Source organism: Paramisgurnus dabryanus, chromosome 9 (assembly GCF_030506205.2).
Source record: "Paramisgurnus dabryanus chromosome 9, PD_genome_1.1, whole genome shotgun sequence".
NCBI lineage: Eukaryota > Metazoa > Chordata > Actinopteri > Cypriniformes > Cobitidae > Paramisgurnus > Paramisgurnus dabryanus.
In genome coordinates, this window is record NC_133345.1 from 13,866,396 (window position 1) to 13,881,449 (window position 15,054).

The following is a 15,054-nucleotide window of genomic DNA, read 5'->3' on the forward strand; positions in this document are numbered from 1 at the left end:
GTTCCGCCCGTCGTTCATTCAAAACGTCACCTGTGACATCAAGATGTTATATTAATATTATTGTAATATTAATATACATTATATTATGTTATTACTATACGATTTGATTTCTAAAACACACACACATTAATGTTCAATGTGAGTTTACTCTGATGCGTCATTGGCCATTTGAGGTCAGCCCTTAAAAAAAAAGTCAAAGCCCTTATTTTTGAAGAGACGTGATATTCGACCTTGGAAAATTCGGATCATCATTCAAGATAAGTATTGTGTTATAGGTGGTATTTTATTAATTTAGTGTGTTAACTGTTTGTTGCATGTTTTTCGTTATTTCATCTTTCTCTATTTACATTAATTGACTTGTTGCTAGCATTTGTCCATCGTGCGAAAATGCCTTGCTGTGTTGCATACATGTGTTCTAAGAGACAAGACTCTTCTTCCGAGTTAAGCTTTTTCAGGTAAGTCCACTATCTCCATCAATATAATGAAATATTGTGATTATTTGAATCGCCATTATAGGCCTTTGCAGTGCAAGTGTAAAGAGTGACGTTAACTTACCTGAAAATCAACACTTGAGTAAAAATACAGATACCTTACAGTAAAAAAGCAATCCATTAGAAATTAAGGGCCAGATTTACTAAGCGCTTGCGTCAGCGTAAACCATCATTTTGGCGGTAAATAGCGATGTCGGAATTTACTAAAGACGCGCAGTGGATCATTAGCGCTGAAAAGGTGTGGTCTAGTTCTTTTTGCGACTGACCTGATTGCATATGCATTTCTAGGAGTTTCCCTTTCAGACGCAAACATTTTGGGAGGAGACTATTTAAATGATTCACGCAACGCGATTTACTAATGTTTGCGCATGTGTTATGTATGGCATTTGTGCGACTATTTAACGCCGAAAAAAAGCATGTCTTAAATCATTTTGCGCTCGAAATGGCTGCAATTGTTGTTGCTAGGAGGAGACATCGCAGAAATCAGAGACTGCATGGTAGAAGGGAGAGGATTTCCAGGATCATTTTACCAGATAAGTTCACGCGTCTCTCTGCCTTTATTTATCGGCCTGTATATCACATGCACCTGCAGGAGAATCATCTCTGCTTATTTGCAACCATGCGCTAATTTGCGCTGCTCTTAGTAGATTGGTTGGTCATTATGGAAATCAGCTGTTGCGCCTGTGTTATTTAATTAGCGCTTTTTTAGTAAATAACCCGCAGATATCACCACTCCCATCAGCGCATTTTTGGAATTGCGCTCATGCGCTAATTTGCCCTGTTTAGTAAATCTGGCCCTAAGTCACCATTTCCAATACAACTCGAGTAAAAGTCTTAACTTTTTTTATTTCAACAATATTTAAGTATTTTACTCGTACTGAATGTGTCTTAAAAAGATGCAGGTCGTTCTCAACAGCTGAGACATGTAGATGACTTAAGACATGCATGTGAAATGAACAATTGATTTGTGAGAAATTCTAAAATCAAATAAAGCACACGCTGCCTTAACGCCTACAAACTCTCAGTTAAGCTCAAAACAGAAAAGGGCTGAACCAACATCCTTCAAAAAGGCCTTGTCAATATAGAAGATATATAAAATAATTTTAATTAAAATTAACTAGTCAAAGTCTACTTGCACTGAATGTGCTGGTTTTAGCCTCATCAGCACCTGCAGTCATGACCTCATCTCCAAAATTAAACACCAGAGATTCAGAAAACAAGCACAAAAACTATGGGTATTCCAAGTGATATGCCACAACAACATGTTTATTTTAAATGAATGGCTGCAACAATAAAATATTTGTAAATATAGGGAGTGTATGTGCATAATGTGTGTGTTTGTGCATGCACACATGTGCATTTGTATCTGTACGCACATTTATATATATGTGTGTCATACAATAGCTGGTGCCCAGTTTAATGCTTTCTACAAATTTTATATACCACCACAGCCACATTTTATTGTTTTGATTGGATGTGGGTGACAGATCAGCTTATGCATTGTCACTGCAATTGATTCTCAACTGGGGTGGGGGCAAATAGATCATTTTAGAGTAGCATGGGATGCAGATTCTTTGAGAGAGAAAAAATCCATCACTTTTGGTTTAATTTCCATTAAATTCATTAAATGAAATAAATGACATGACATTCTTTAAGGTAAATTACATTTATTTCCATTTAATTCATTTTCTTGAACAATGTGATATGCTTTTTTTCTTTTTTAGGTTCCCCTTTAATGATAAAGGCAGGTTGCAGCAGTGGATACACAATGTCAAGAGAAAGGGCTGGACACCAACCAACCGTTCTCGCCTCTGCTCCCTTCACTTCACACAGGACTGTTTCATCCCTTTCCAAGGAGGAAACACCCTTAAACCAGACGCGGTGCCAACCATCTTCTACCCCCATTCCCAGGCGAAGGTCAAGGTAAGGCACACCAAAGTCAGTAAGAACACAACGGTAAGTAAGACTGACTCTGACACACTAGCTGATAAACGCAGGAACGTCAGTCATGACCATGATTACATCAGTTGCACTCACAGTAAACCACAGACGGTCGAGATGAGTGTAGCCAGCTGCAGCCATAGCCATTCTGCAGATCATCATGCATACATTCTGAAAACCTTCCCCAGTCCTCTAAAGAGGAAGGTGGCATTTGTTCAAAGTAGATTGGGTTCTTGCAAGAAAAAATTGAAGCTTCAAAACCAGACAGTCAGAAGACTGAAACAGAAAGTGAAGTCTCTCTCTTCAGTTGTCACTGATCTGAAAGAGAAGCTGCTTGTTTCCACCAGCTGTGGTGATATGCTGGAGGCTTCCTTTAGCAGTGTTGGTAAAGAAATTCTTACAAGGGCCAAGTGCAAGACTAAATCTTCTAGAATCTCTGATAATTTGAGATCTTTTGCCATGACTCTACATTTCTACTCTGCAAAAGCTTACCAGTTTGTTCGTGATAGCTTTGATTGTGTTCTGCCTCATCCTCAAACAATCAGGTCTTGGTACAGCAGCATTCCTGCAGACCCAGGCTTTACAGAGGCATCATTCGCTGCCCTCCAATCCCACGTGGAGCAAGGAAGGAAAGATGGTAAGGAGACTGTTTGTGCTCTTATGATGGATGAGATGGCCATCAGAAAGCATGTTGAATATGCTGAAGGGAAATTCAATGGGTATGTTGATGTAGGATGTGGCAAAGTTGATGACTCTTTGCCAGTAGCTAAGGATGCATTGGTTCTCATGGTTGTAGCTGTTAATGGATCTTGGAAAATCCCTGTGGCTTACTTTCTCCTTGACGGGTTAAGCGGACAAGAGAGCGCAAATATTGTCACACAGTGTCTTTACAAGCTGCATGACATTGGAGTGCATGTTGTTTCCTTGACATGTGATGGACCGTCTTGTCACTTCACCATGATGCAGGCTCTTGGAGCCAATATCACAGTTGAAAACATGAGGCCATTTTTCCTCACCCTGCAAATCCAATGCAGGCTGTACATGTGGTTTTTGACGTGTGTCACATGATGAAACTCTTGAGGAACGCTTTTGCTGATGGACGTGTTTTCCAGACAGGCAGTGGCAAAAAGATTAGGTGGCAATACCTAGAAGACCTCAACAAACTTCAGGAGACTGAGGGCTTAAGGCTGGGTAATAAGCTGAAGATGGCACATATTTTTTGGAGAAATCAGAAGATGAAGGTAAATCTTGCTGCTCAGATTTTCAGCAGCAGCGTTGCAGATGCCCTTGAATTCTGCAACAAGGAGCTTCACTTGCCTCAGTTTCATGGTTCAGAGGAAACCGTCGAATTTCTGAGAACAATTGACTTAGCTTTTGATGTTCTCAACAGCAGGAACCCTCTGGCAAAGGGTTCCAAAGCTCTTTTGAGAAGTTGTAATAAACTTCACATGCTAAGTCTGTTGGAGAGAGCTGAAAATTTCCTTCTGCAGCTCAGAGATAGCTCTGGGAGACATCTTCATGCAGGTCCTAGGAAAACGGGTCACATTGGATTTATTGCCAGCTCCAGAAGCATTTCCAACATTTTTAAAGAGCTGGTTGAAGCACAGGATGCACCTTGTAAGTATCTCCTCACTTACAAACTCAGTCAGGATCATCTTGAGCTGTTCTTTTCTGCAGTTAGGGCACGCGGAGGCTACAACAACAGCCCAACTGCCCGACAGTTCAAGGCTGCGTACAAACGCCTCCTAGTAAGACATCAAGTAAAAAATGGAACAGGGAACTGTCTCATTAGGCAGTGACAGTTGGTCCAACTTCTCGTCAATTTGATGTCACACCAGCACTCCCTCTGGATTCTGACCACGACTACAGTATCTTACCTTACTCGATTCAATATCTGAGTTCAAAGACGCCGCTATCCATTACATTGCTGGATTTGTGGTAAAAAAGATGAAGGAGAAAATCTTGTGCATGCCCTGTTCTCTTGCACTGAGTTCTGATTCCAACGTGCATGCTTTTATTGCACTGAAGAACAGGGGAGGCTTACAGAATCCATCAAATAACATTGTGGAGGTGTGTAAAGCCTCTGAAAGGTGCTTCCAGAGACTTCTAAACACCAGTGGAGGGAAGCTTCCTCAAGGAAAAGGATTGACAGCTGCCATTATAATTCAGGTTCTGAGTGATTGTGCTGACAAAAATATTTTTTCAGAGTTGTACAACCACATGTTTGAGACCAGTGTTGAGGACAATCATGTTTACACCTTGATTAAGATTTCAGCCTCCATGTACTGCAAGATACGCCTTCATCATTTGGCAAGGAGAGAAACTGAGAAAGTAACAGGGGCTCCTGTGAGAAGAAAGATGAACAAATTAATACTTTTCAATCACCAATAGTATGGTGTTTTTAGTGCACATCTTCTTGTTTGAATAATGTTTACAGCACTTTCTGTGTATCACTCACACTTGCTTTGCTTAGAGCCCGCATCAACGGGGCATAAGTATTTGTTGATTAAACCTGACTGTCACGGTAGGATAAGTCCATCGTGACTTTCTGTGTTGTGTTGTCTGTATGACTGAAGTGTGCGTGTGTGTGTCTGATCACTAATGATCTGAGTGAGTGCAGGTGTGCGTGATTGCTTTGCTCCAGCTGGTGGTAGTTATTCAGACGGCATATATACTCACCCATTTTCTCTTCTCACTGCCAGATGATTACGCTACATGTCTTGCCTGTGTTCTCGTGTTCGTGCGTTCCTGTGGTCTCGTCTTCGCGTGAAGGTCTGCCTGTTTGTGTATCCGGTTTCATCCGTTCACCTGACTTCACCCACGAGCACCAGGATTCGTCACCGCAGCCTTTGTCTGTCCAACTATATCATCCGTATCATCTGTGTCATTTATATAATAAACTGTGTTTCATTCAGTCCTGCATTTGCTTCCTGATTTTCACATACAGTCATCACAGAATCATCTGGCCCAAATGGAAGCAGCAGGTAAAGGATCCCCGGCTCGGTTTGAAGAGTTTATCTCCGCTGCCATACATCGCTTCACCACCCAGGACAGCCGGATTGAGGAACTGAGCCGGGGAATGAAGGACATGACAGACAAAGTGTCCGAGCTCACCCAGGCGATCCAACAGCTGACGCTACCCACTGCACCACCCGCACCGTCTGTTCCTCCTACACCACCCGCGAGCGCGTCCCGTCAGGAACCTAAACTATCTACGCCAGAGAAATACGCAGGTGATCCAGAATGTTGTAGACCATTTCTATCTCAATGCTCTCTCCATTTCTTTCTTCAGCCCCAGACCTACATCCCGGAAGAGAGTAAAGTGGGATTTGTGTTATCTCTTCTGACGGGAAAGGCGGCGCGTTGGGGAACAGCGGTGTGGGAAAACCACGACCCGTGTACCCAGAGTTTCGAGGCGCTGTCAGCGATGATGAGAAAGGTCTTCGACCGATCTGCAGTTGGAAGAGATGCGGCTAGGAAGTTGGCCGATCTGCGTCAGGGTACACGGTCCGTTTCAGATTATGCCATCGACTTTCGTACGCTAGCGGCGGACACGCATTGGAACGAAGAGGCGCAGTGGGATATTTTCCTGCATGGGTTAACCGGCCGCATCCAGCGTGAACTTCAGCATGGGGAGATTCCAGCCTCTCTCAATGGTCTCATCGATGCGGCTATCCGAGCGGATATTCGACTGAGGAGTATTCCGGCTTACGACGATGAAGGTTTTTCTCACGCTGTTCTGGAAAGAAGACCGTCGTCGAGAGAGAGTGCGGCCGGTTCCTCCATGTCCGATCCGGAGCCCATGCAGGTGGGTCGAGCTCGGCTTTCCCGGGAGGAGAGGATTCGCCGTCGAGCACTGGGGCTTTGCCTATACTGCGGAGAGGCCGGGCACCTCCTCCATCGGTGTCCGGTAAAAGGCAACGCCCGGGAGTAGTGCTGGGGTTACTTTCGGGCGGAATCTCTTCAGCAAAGACCCCATTAACATCTACCCTCTCCCGGCGAAGCTGCGGTGGCGCAACACACATCTCACCTGTGACGCACTACTGGACTCGGGAGCCGAGGGGAATTTAATCGATCACCACTTTGCACGTAAGCTCCAGGTTCCGTTGACAGCTCTCTCCAAACCCATTTCACCCTTCGCACTCAATGGTAGTGAATTATCTGTCATCACTCACATCACAGACCCGGTCACCATCTGTATTTCTGGCAACCATTCTGAGACTTTGCAGTTTTATGTTACTATTTCCCCTCTGGCTCCCATTGTACTTGGACATCCTTGGCTGCTTAAACACAACCCATCTGTCAACTGGAGATTAGGAACTATCACCGGTTGGAGTGAAGCTTGTCATAAGTCTTGTCTTGTCTCTGCTTGTGTACCTGTCTCTGCGTCTGTGTTTACTAATAACTCAGACAACATCTGTAGTTTCCTGTATTATATGCTTTTAGCCAACATGTTTATAGAAAAATCAGACCAAAGCAATTTAATTATTTTCTCAGCTATTTTATTATTATGTTATTGCTATTACAGGTGTAATAGATCCTGGTGAACTTCTACCGCTGCAGCATCTAGAGCAGGAGTCTCCAACCTTTTTGTGAGCAAGGGCTACCACAATGGATAAAACAATCTGGAGGGGTACTTTTTGATATTTATCTGCTCAAAACGTTTTTGTTTTACTTGTTGATTCTATATAAAAATATGCAATAAATATTACAATTGAGACTATAAATAGAATGTGCGGGCACTGATCTAGAGCATTCTCACCAATTGTGTCACAGTATGGCATGGCAACTGCTATGCCTCTTGATGATTCACTGTGTGTTGCTTTATTTAACAGGCAGTGACTGCACTGTCACAGTTGTGGACAGTGAAAATCTTTTTATGTACAATACTTTTTTGTCTCAAATGTAATAAGTTCACAGTAATACTTTGCTCACCTTATCAATGCATTATAAATGTTAGTAAATACTAAAGTGTTTCCAGTATTTTACCTGGTAAGGTCTAACCTTTACAGTGTATCTGTCTTTATTTTTCATACTGCATACCCATGTGTTATGCTCTTATAATGCTACTGTTAATACACTGCACATATCCTTACTGTAAACCATTCCACTAGGTTAACGGTTTACTACTGTCTACACTGCACTATGACATTTACTGTTTATACTACACTACCTGTCTATACTGTACTTTTTTGCACTTCTGATTAGACACTAACTGCATTGAATTGTCTCTGTACTTGTACTCTACACATTGACAGTGAAGGATCCTACCTTAGATCTTCACGTGCCGAATGTTTTTAATATTGTGGTTTTTATGTTTAATCATTTATTTACATAATCATCACAATCATTTTATAATCATTAGTTATCCATTCAATTATGTATTTGATTGTTTAATATTATTTTATCATTATCAATTTCATTATTATCATTTTTATTATTACATTATTGTTTATTCATGTATTTCTATATTATATATGTCTCTTATTAAGAATTTCATGGTGGTTCAGTCTCACATTTGTGAAGTTTCAAGAGCTGTTCTGTCTGTGTGTAAACACACTGTAAAAACATATTGTGAAATTCACAGTAATTAACTGGCAGCAATTGACAAGTAACTTACTTTAGAAAAAGCACAGTAAGTTACTTGTCAATTGCTGCCAGTTAACTACTGTGTTTTTTTCTATAGTAAGTTACTTGTCAATGGCTGCCAGTTAAATACTGTGATTTTGCCGTACTGTAAGTTACTTGTCAATGGCTGCCAGTTAACTACTGTGATTTTGCCGTACTGTAAGTTACTTGTCAATTGCTGCCAGTTAACTACTGTGATTTTTCCGTACAGTAAGTTACTTGTCAATTGCTGCCAGTTAACTACTGTGATTTTTCCGTACAGTAAGTTACTTGTCAATTGCTGCCAGTTAACTACTGTGATTTTTCCGTACAGTAAGTTACTTGTCAATTGCTGCCAGTTAACTACTGTGATTTTTCCGTACAGTAAGTTACTTGTCAATTGCTGCCAGTTAACTACTGTGATTTTTTTCGTACAGTAAGTTACTTGTCAATGGCTGCCAGTTAAATACTGTGATTTCTTTTCCACAGTAAGTTACTTGTCAATGGCTGCCAGTTAACTACTGTGATTTCTTTTCTACAGTAAATTACTATTGTCAATGGCTGCCAGGTAACTACTGTGATTTTTTTCCACAGTAATTTACTGGCAGTCATTGACAAGTAACTAAGCAGAGATTATATGTTTTTAATATATAGTTCATTGTGGTTTTCCCTACAGCATTTGATTGGTTAGTTACTTTCTGTAAACATTCATCAATGTTAAAATAAAGTTGTAACGGCCAGCCTTAAAGGTTGAGTTACAATTATTTAAAAACTCAAGACTGTTAAAAGAAGGAAATACAAAAAACAAATCTAAAACAATATAAAAGTCCAAGCGTGTTAAAAGTCCAAATGTGCAAAGTTTCCACTGTGTATATAAAATCCAAGAAAGTGATATCCAAAGTCCATAAAACGTAACTGGACAGGTAAGCCCAAATACACAAACTCCACACACCAGCAACCGCTTGTTTTAGCTATAGCGTCAGCTAACCATGTGCTCCTGCTTCTTCCTTTTATACAAAGTTCCATGTCATGTGACCCCTCACATGACAGGCAGACGAAGCAAAATAAAAGACATACACACATAAAATAGCAAAAGGATAAAATGGCTAAGAAAACTAATTTAAACTCAAATATACATAAGTCACAATATAATGAGTGGTAAAACATGTATCTTGTGTGATCATGTCACAACGTTAATGATCTAATTTAAATATGCTAAATTACAAAACAATACAATAAGTTTTCTGATTTGTGGGAAAATGCTACTGTTTCACAGATATGTACTAAATTAAAAACATTTGTAAAATAACATTTTAATTTGGATGAAAAAGTATGAATTCCCAAGAAATGTATCTTAAAACATCTTAAACTTTTGTTACAATCTAAAAATATCTAAATAGAATTCAGTACAATCTGTAAATAAAACTAAATAATTAATTATAAATCAAAAGTACACTACAAGTAAACTTATTGGCCCTCATTTATCATTCTTGCGCAGAAATGGGCGTATATGTTGGCGTAAGATTATGCTTACACTCCTCTCACCGCCTGATTTATGAAACTGTGCGTACCGTTGATATTCAGGTGTACGCAATATCTGCCCTTCATAAATGCCGCGGCCGAAAACGAGCGTCATTAGAATAACAAGCCCATATAAATTCAAGTCTCCGCCTTCCCCACGCCCTCATTTTACGCCATTGACACACGAAAGACGGCAAAGAAGAGAATCCGGGGAAGTGAAAAGAAACAAAATTGTTTTATTTGGCAGTTTAAAGAGTGGGATTAAAGACACATTAATAATTGGATGACAATTTGTAATATTCTTATTATTATTTTTATTATTAATTGATATTTAGAAGAATAATTATTTATTATTATTATTATTTACTGTTGCCTACATCTAAATTCTATGTCTGCTTAATGGTTCAGTTAATTTTTTTATATAATATTTTAAAATGATGTAGTAACTTTTGTAGTGTGTTGTTCTGTATTTACATACAGTTGTTTGTTAGCTGTATCTTAGATCCAGTTTGATACGGAGCTCCGGATATAATTCAAATTAACAATTTGTTTCCACGACATCCACATGTTTTAGCTAAGCTAATTCATAATTTGAAGTAATAATAATTGTAATAGTAATTACGAAATATTCTAAATATTATAATAATTAATTCCAAGGAACAAACTGTTCAATATTGGGAACAAATTCTAAATTTATGGCCATACTTTAGACTAAATAAGAAAAAGAAGTGTCCATAGCATAAAAAATTATTCGTGGCCATAATTTTGTCCGCATGTCATCATGATCGGATTTACGGCTCCATTCAACACAAGCATTTTACCTTACCTCATCTGTATTTATTTATCATCGAATGGTACGTAACTAGCTTACCTTTTATTGCATTACCATGTTTTCGTAGCACATCCTTGTGCTTTCTCGCAATGTGCCGCTTCAGATTCCAGGAAGAATATTTGCTAACTCTTTACAGTCTCTCCGCAGTCCCTTTCAATTTTTTCTTCCTGCTCAATCTTAACTTTGATTTTTACTTTACATTTATGTATAAGGCTTGAATTCCATAACTTATTGCTAGACGTTTTTACAGATTCTCGAACTAGCAAATTATCAAAGGGCGTTCTGGGTTCAACGAGCGGTGCTGAGGGAGCGGAATTTTCGGAAAGGCGCTTTGATGGTAATATTACCGCACCGCTCAACGCTCCGCTCCCACTAAGCTCCGTTCACATGCTCGCTCTGAAACATCAGGTAAAGCGCACAGGCTCTCAACTGAAGGAATACATATGCATACAAATCAAATGCTTTGGTAAAGTCTCACAAATTAAACATTGAAGTACATGTTGCATAAAAATAAACACTGAAGTTTATAATGACTATGTTTTTTGTTTTTTTTTTACAGTGGGTCATAATATATCATATATTTTAGTTTGTCAGTGCGTTTTGTGGTGTTAGGAATTGTTTGCGCATTTCTGCACTAACTCAAAATGTGCGTACACCACCTCCTGAGCTGGCGTAGGATTTGAGCGTGCCGTACGCCAACGTCCATATTGATAAATCTCAAAGTCACCGTGGTTTTGGGTGTACGCAAGGTGTACGCTGGAAATTTGGTGTACGCACTTTTGATAAATGAGGGCCATTGTGTATAATTTGAGAAGACCAGCAATGATGGAAGTAAATAAACAGCGACTTATGTTGCAGTTTGAGTTAAATCACTCCTCAACATGGCTCATCTTTGTTTTCACCGTCTCAAACGGAAATACCTATGATGCAGTTTTTTTTTACCTGACGGGAGGGGTTCTGGTGGACCAATCACAGCGCTTGCGGTCTGCGTAGATCTGACGCGCTGTTAAAAATTTTGTGAGGTGCGCGTCAGGCTACGCAGAGCTATGCACAGGCTACGGACCTACGCACGACTATAAATCGCCCTTTAAAGGAGCATTTCACCCATAGAAACATTAATCTTTATTGAAAGTGTGTCATATTTGTAGTCAAACTGTAACATACATTTAGAATTTGGTGCCTATCTGACCAAGAAAAGGGGTGTTTGTAGTCTCACTCCCTCAACAAAGATATTGGACTTCCTTCTTTCAATGATGCAATATGATGATTTTTACATCATTGAAAGAAGGAAGTGCAACACTGAAATCTGTATTTCTCCTGTCTCAGCGGCAACTGAGGAAATGATGCATGACCATTCAAAAACATGACTGGGGTTCTAACTATACAAAGCTTAATGCAAATGGGTGAAGTGTCCCTTTAAACTGACATACTGGGTGCATCCCAATTCAGGGGCTGTGGCGAAGGCTGTCACAATTCGAAGGCTCCTTCATATAAAAGCCTCTTACTGTGGCCTTTTCCCCACTGAAACCGAGTTAGGGCTGTAACGCTATAGCTTTTCCCATTATAAAGACCTGCCTGATTATGCATCAAAAATCATAATCATTCAAAATAAAACAAAATCATTCAAAATATTCTTTATTATCATGAAAATATCTGAAACTATTTGAAGAACAGCAATATAAATATTCCTGTAGACATTTCCTGGAACAGCGTTTGCAACGCTAGCCTACTTCTTCTGTGGCACAAAGTTAGTTTCTGCACGAGAGCGCCCCCTGGATTTTGGATGTGGCGGCATTTCACCGTAATTCATGCAAATTCATTAATTGAGAAAACGTGCATTTGCACGATAAATCGTTACAGCCCTACCGAGGATCCATAGATGTATCCTTCACAGCCTTGGCTATCCCAAAATTCAATATGAAGTCTGGGTATTTTGAAATAAACATTCAAAACTGTAGTTAAATAAAATTGTATATTTTGCTAATTAAAGGTCCTTGTGTCTGTTTTACTATTATAAATGATGTTTTAGTGATGTAAATTAATATTATTGCTGCAATGTTGTGTGTTGCGTTTTGCTTTTGTATATTTCTAAGGTTGGTGAATTTTACATACTGTAGGATAGTTTAATCTGCATCAATGTGTTATATTTGGTGGTTGCATGATTTTGTGGGATGATTTTGATTAACAAGATGGCGCCGGTGTGTCTGGCTCGCCGCTTGAATCAGCTTACTCTGATTTGTTTTATGTTAGTTTTAACGTTTGTTACAAGGACTATTGACTCTCTGCTGGTGTATGATCGTCAGGAATTGATGAAAATCAAAGACATTGTGGATTCATATGCGGAATCTAGCTGTTATGGACCAAGTGTTGAATCAATGAAATCGAAATCGAACAAACCGCGTAGCTCTTACCTGGCGGATGTGCCAGCGCACCTGTGGCGGGTAACGGCACTGGTTTCTAGGAAACGTAGACGCCGAGGAGTGCGAGGTGGCAGACTAGTGAAACTCAAATGCTGGCTAGCTGTTTTTCCTGGATTAACCCGGCTCCCAGAGAATATTCCGCAGCATTATGAAGAGTGCTTTCACCGATATATCTCACGCCGCACATTCGCTTCTGTTGGTGCCTGGTTGGTCCCAGTTGTAGGACCGCACGAGGTGTTTAATAAGCTGCGCCCTCGCCGCCCTCCGTTTGGAGCTGCAGGCGGTGTGAACTCCGGTCACCTCTTGTCGCTGAGCCGGGCAGCTCTAGCGACTGTTGATACTCAGGCTTCAACAAAATGTGCACTTGTTAACGCAAGATCGTTGATGAATAAGACGTTCATTTTACAAGACTTCTTCAAATCGCATTCTCTGGATATACTGTTTGTAACTGAAACTTGGGTAAATGCTGATGAGTCTACAGCCTTTTCAGAGCTGTTACCTCTGGACTGTACGTTTTTAAACACTCCAAGAACTACTGGTCGTGGAGGAGGTATAGCTACTGTTTTAAAGACTTGTTTATCTTACAAACCCTTATCGATTACGTCATTTTCCTCGTTTGAACTGAGCTGTTTTGAATTACGACAGACTGTGCCAGTGTTGTGTGCGATCGTTTATAGACCTCCTAAACACAACAAAGACTTTATAATAGAATTTTCTGATTTCATTGCTGCTATAAGGATTAACTATGACAGGATTTTAATCGTTGGTGATTTTAATATACATGTTTGTTGTCCAACCAAGCCTATGGCTAAAGACTTTTTGGATTTGGTTCATGCCTTTAGTCTGGTACAAAATGTCTTTGGTCCAACTCATATGCACGGACACACTTTAGATCTTGTACTGTCATATGGTTTTTCTGTAGATAATGTCTTTTTGGGCGATGCAGTATTTTCTGATCATAGTCCTGTCATGTTTGATTTTAATGTAAACTATTATATAAAAAGGCCCATTCACGTGCGTTTTGGGCGTTTTATTAAGCCTTCCACTGCAGCTGATTTCTCCTCTTTGTTTACGTCAGCGCAAGCTCAAATAAGCCAAGCCTCTTCTTTAGACACGGAACAACTTATGGAAGTTTTTACTTCCACCTGTACTGATGTTTTGGATATTGTAGCCCCAAAGAAGGCTATTCGCCCCAAAATTAAAGAAGAGAAGTGGCTTAATGACACCACGCGTGCAGCAAGACGTGAGTGTAGAAAGGCAGAGCGCAGGTGGAAAAAAGATGGACTTTGTGTGTCGTACCAAATTCTTAAAGATAGATGGAGAACTTATCAGAATATTGTTAAAGTTGAAAAAACAAAACATCTCTCTAATATCATATTAAATAATATAGATAAGCCCGCAGTTCTGTTTAAAACTATTGGTCTAGTTTTAAATCCCACTCCTACCACTGTATTGGAAGCTACACGTGAAACATGTGAAAACTTTCTGCAGTTTTTTAACAACAAGGTTGCTACTATCAGAGCCAATATATCTTCCCCCCTGTATCATCTTCCTACAATGACACAATGCTCTGATAGTTTTAATCAGTTTAAGCCTGTGTCGTTGTCATTTCTAACAGAAACTGTCAATAAACTAAAACCCTCCTCTTCTCCCACTGATACAGTTCCTCCTCGCTTTTTTAAAGAGGTTTGGTTGACTATTGGCCCTTATGTCAGAGAAATCATTAATGGCAGTTTGTCTTCTGGTATTGTGCCGTCTTTTTGTAAAAAGGCTGTTGTTGAACCTCTGATTAAAAAAAGTGGTCTTGACCCTACAACTTTATCAAATTATCGGCCAATTTCTAAATTGCCATTCCTGTCGAAGATTTTAGAGAAGAGTGTATTTGCACAGTTGCAGTCTTTTTTAGATGCAAATTGCATTTTTGACACTTTCTAGTCAGGTTACAGAACCTTCCATAGCACTGAGTCTGCACTTTTAAAGGTGTTTAATGATTTATTTTTAATAACTGATACGGGTGATTCTGCTGTTTTAGTACTTTTAGACCTGACGGCTGCTTTTGACACAGTTGACCACACAATACTTTTATCTCGTTTGGAAAATTGTGTGGGTGTCAGGGGAACAGCGCTAGAGTGGTTCAGGTCGTACCTGTCTGGGAGATGTTTTACTGTTAGACTGGGGGACTCCACTTCGTCCACTGCTCCTTTAAATTGTGGAGTCCCCCAGGGATCAATTCTTGGGCCCA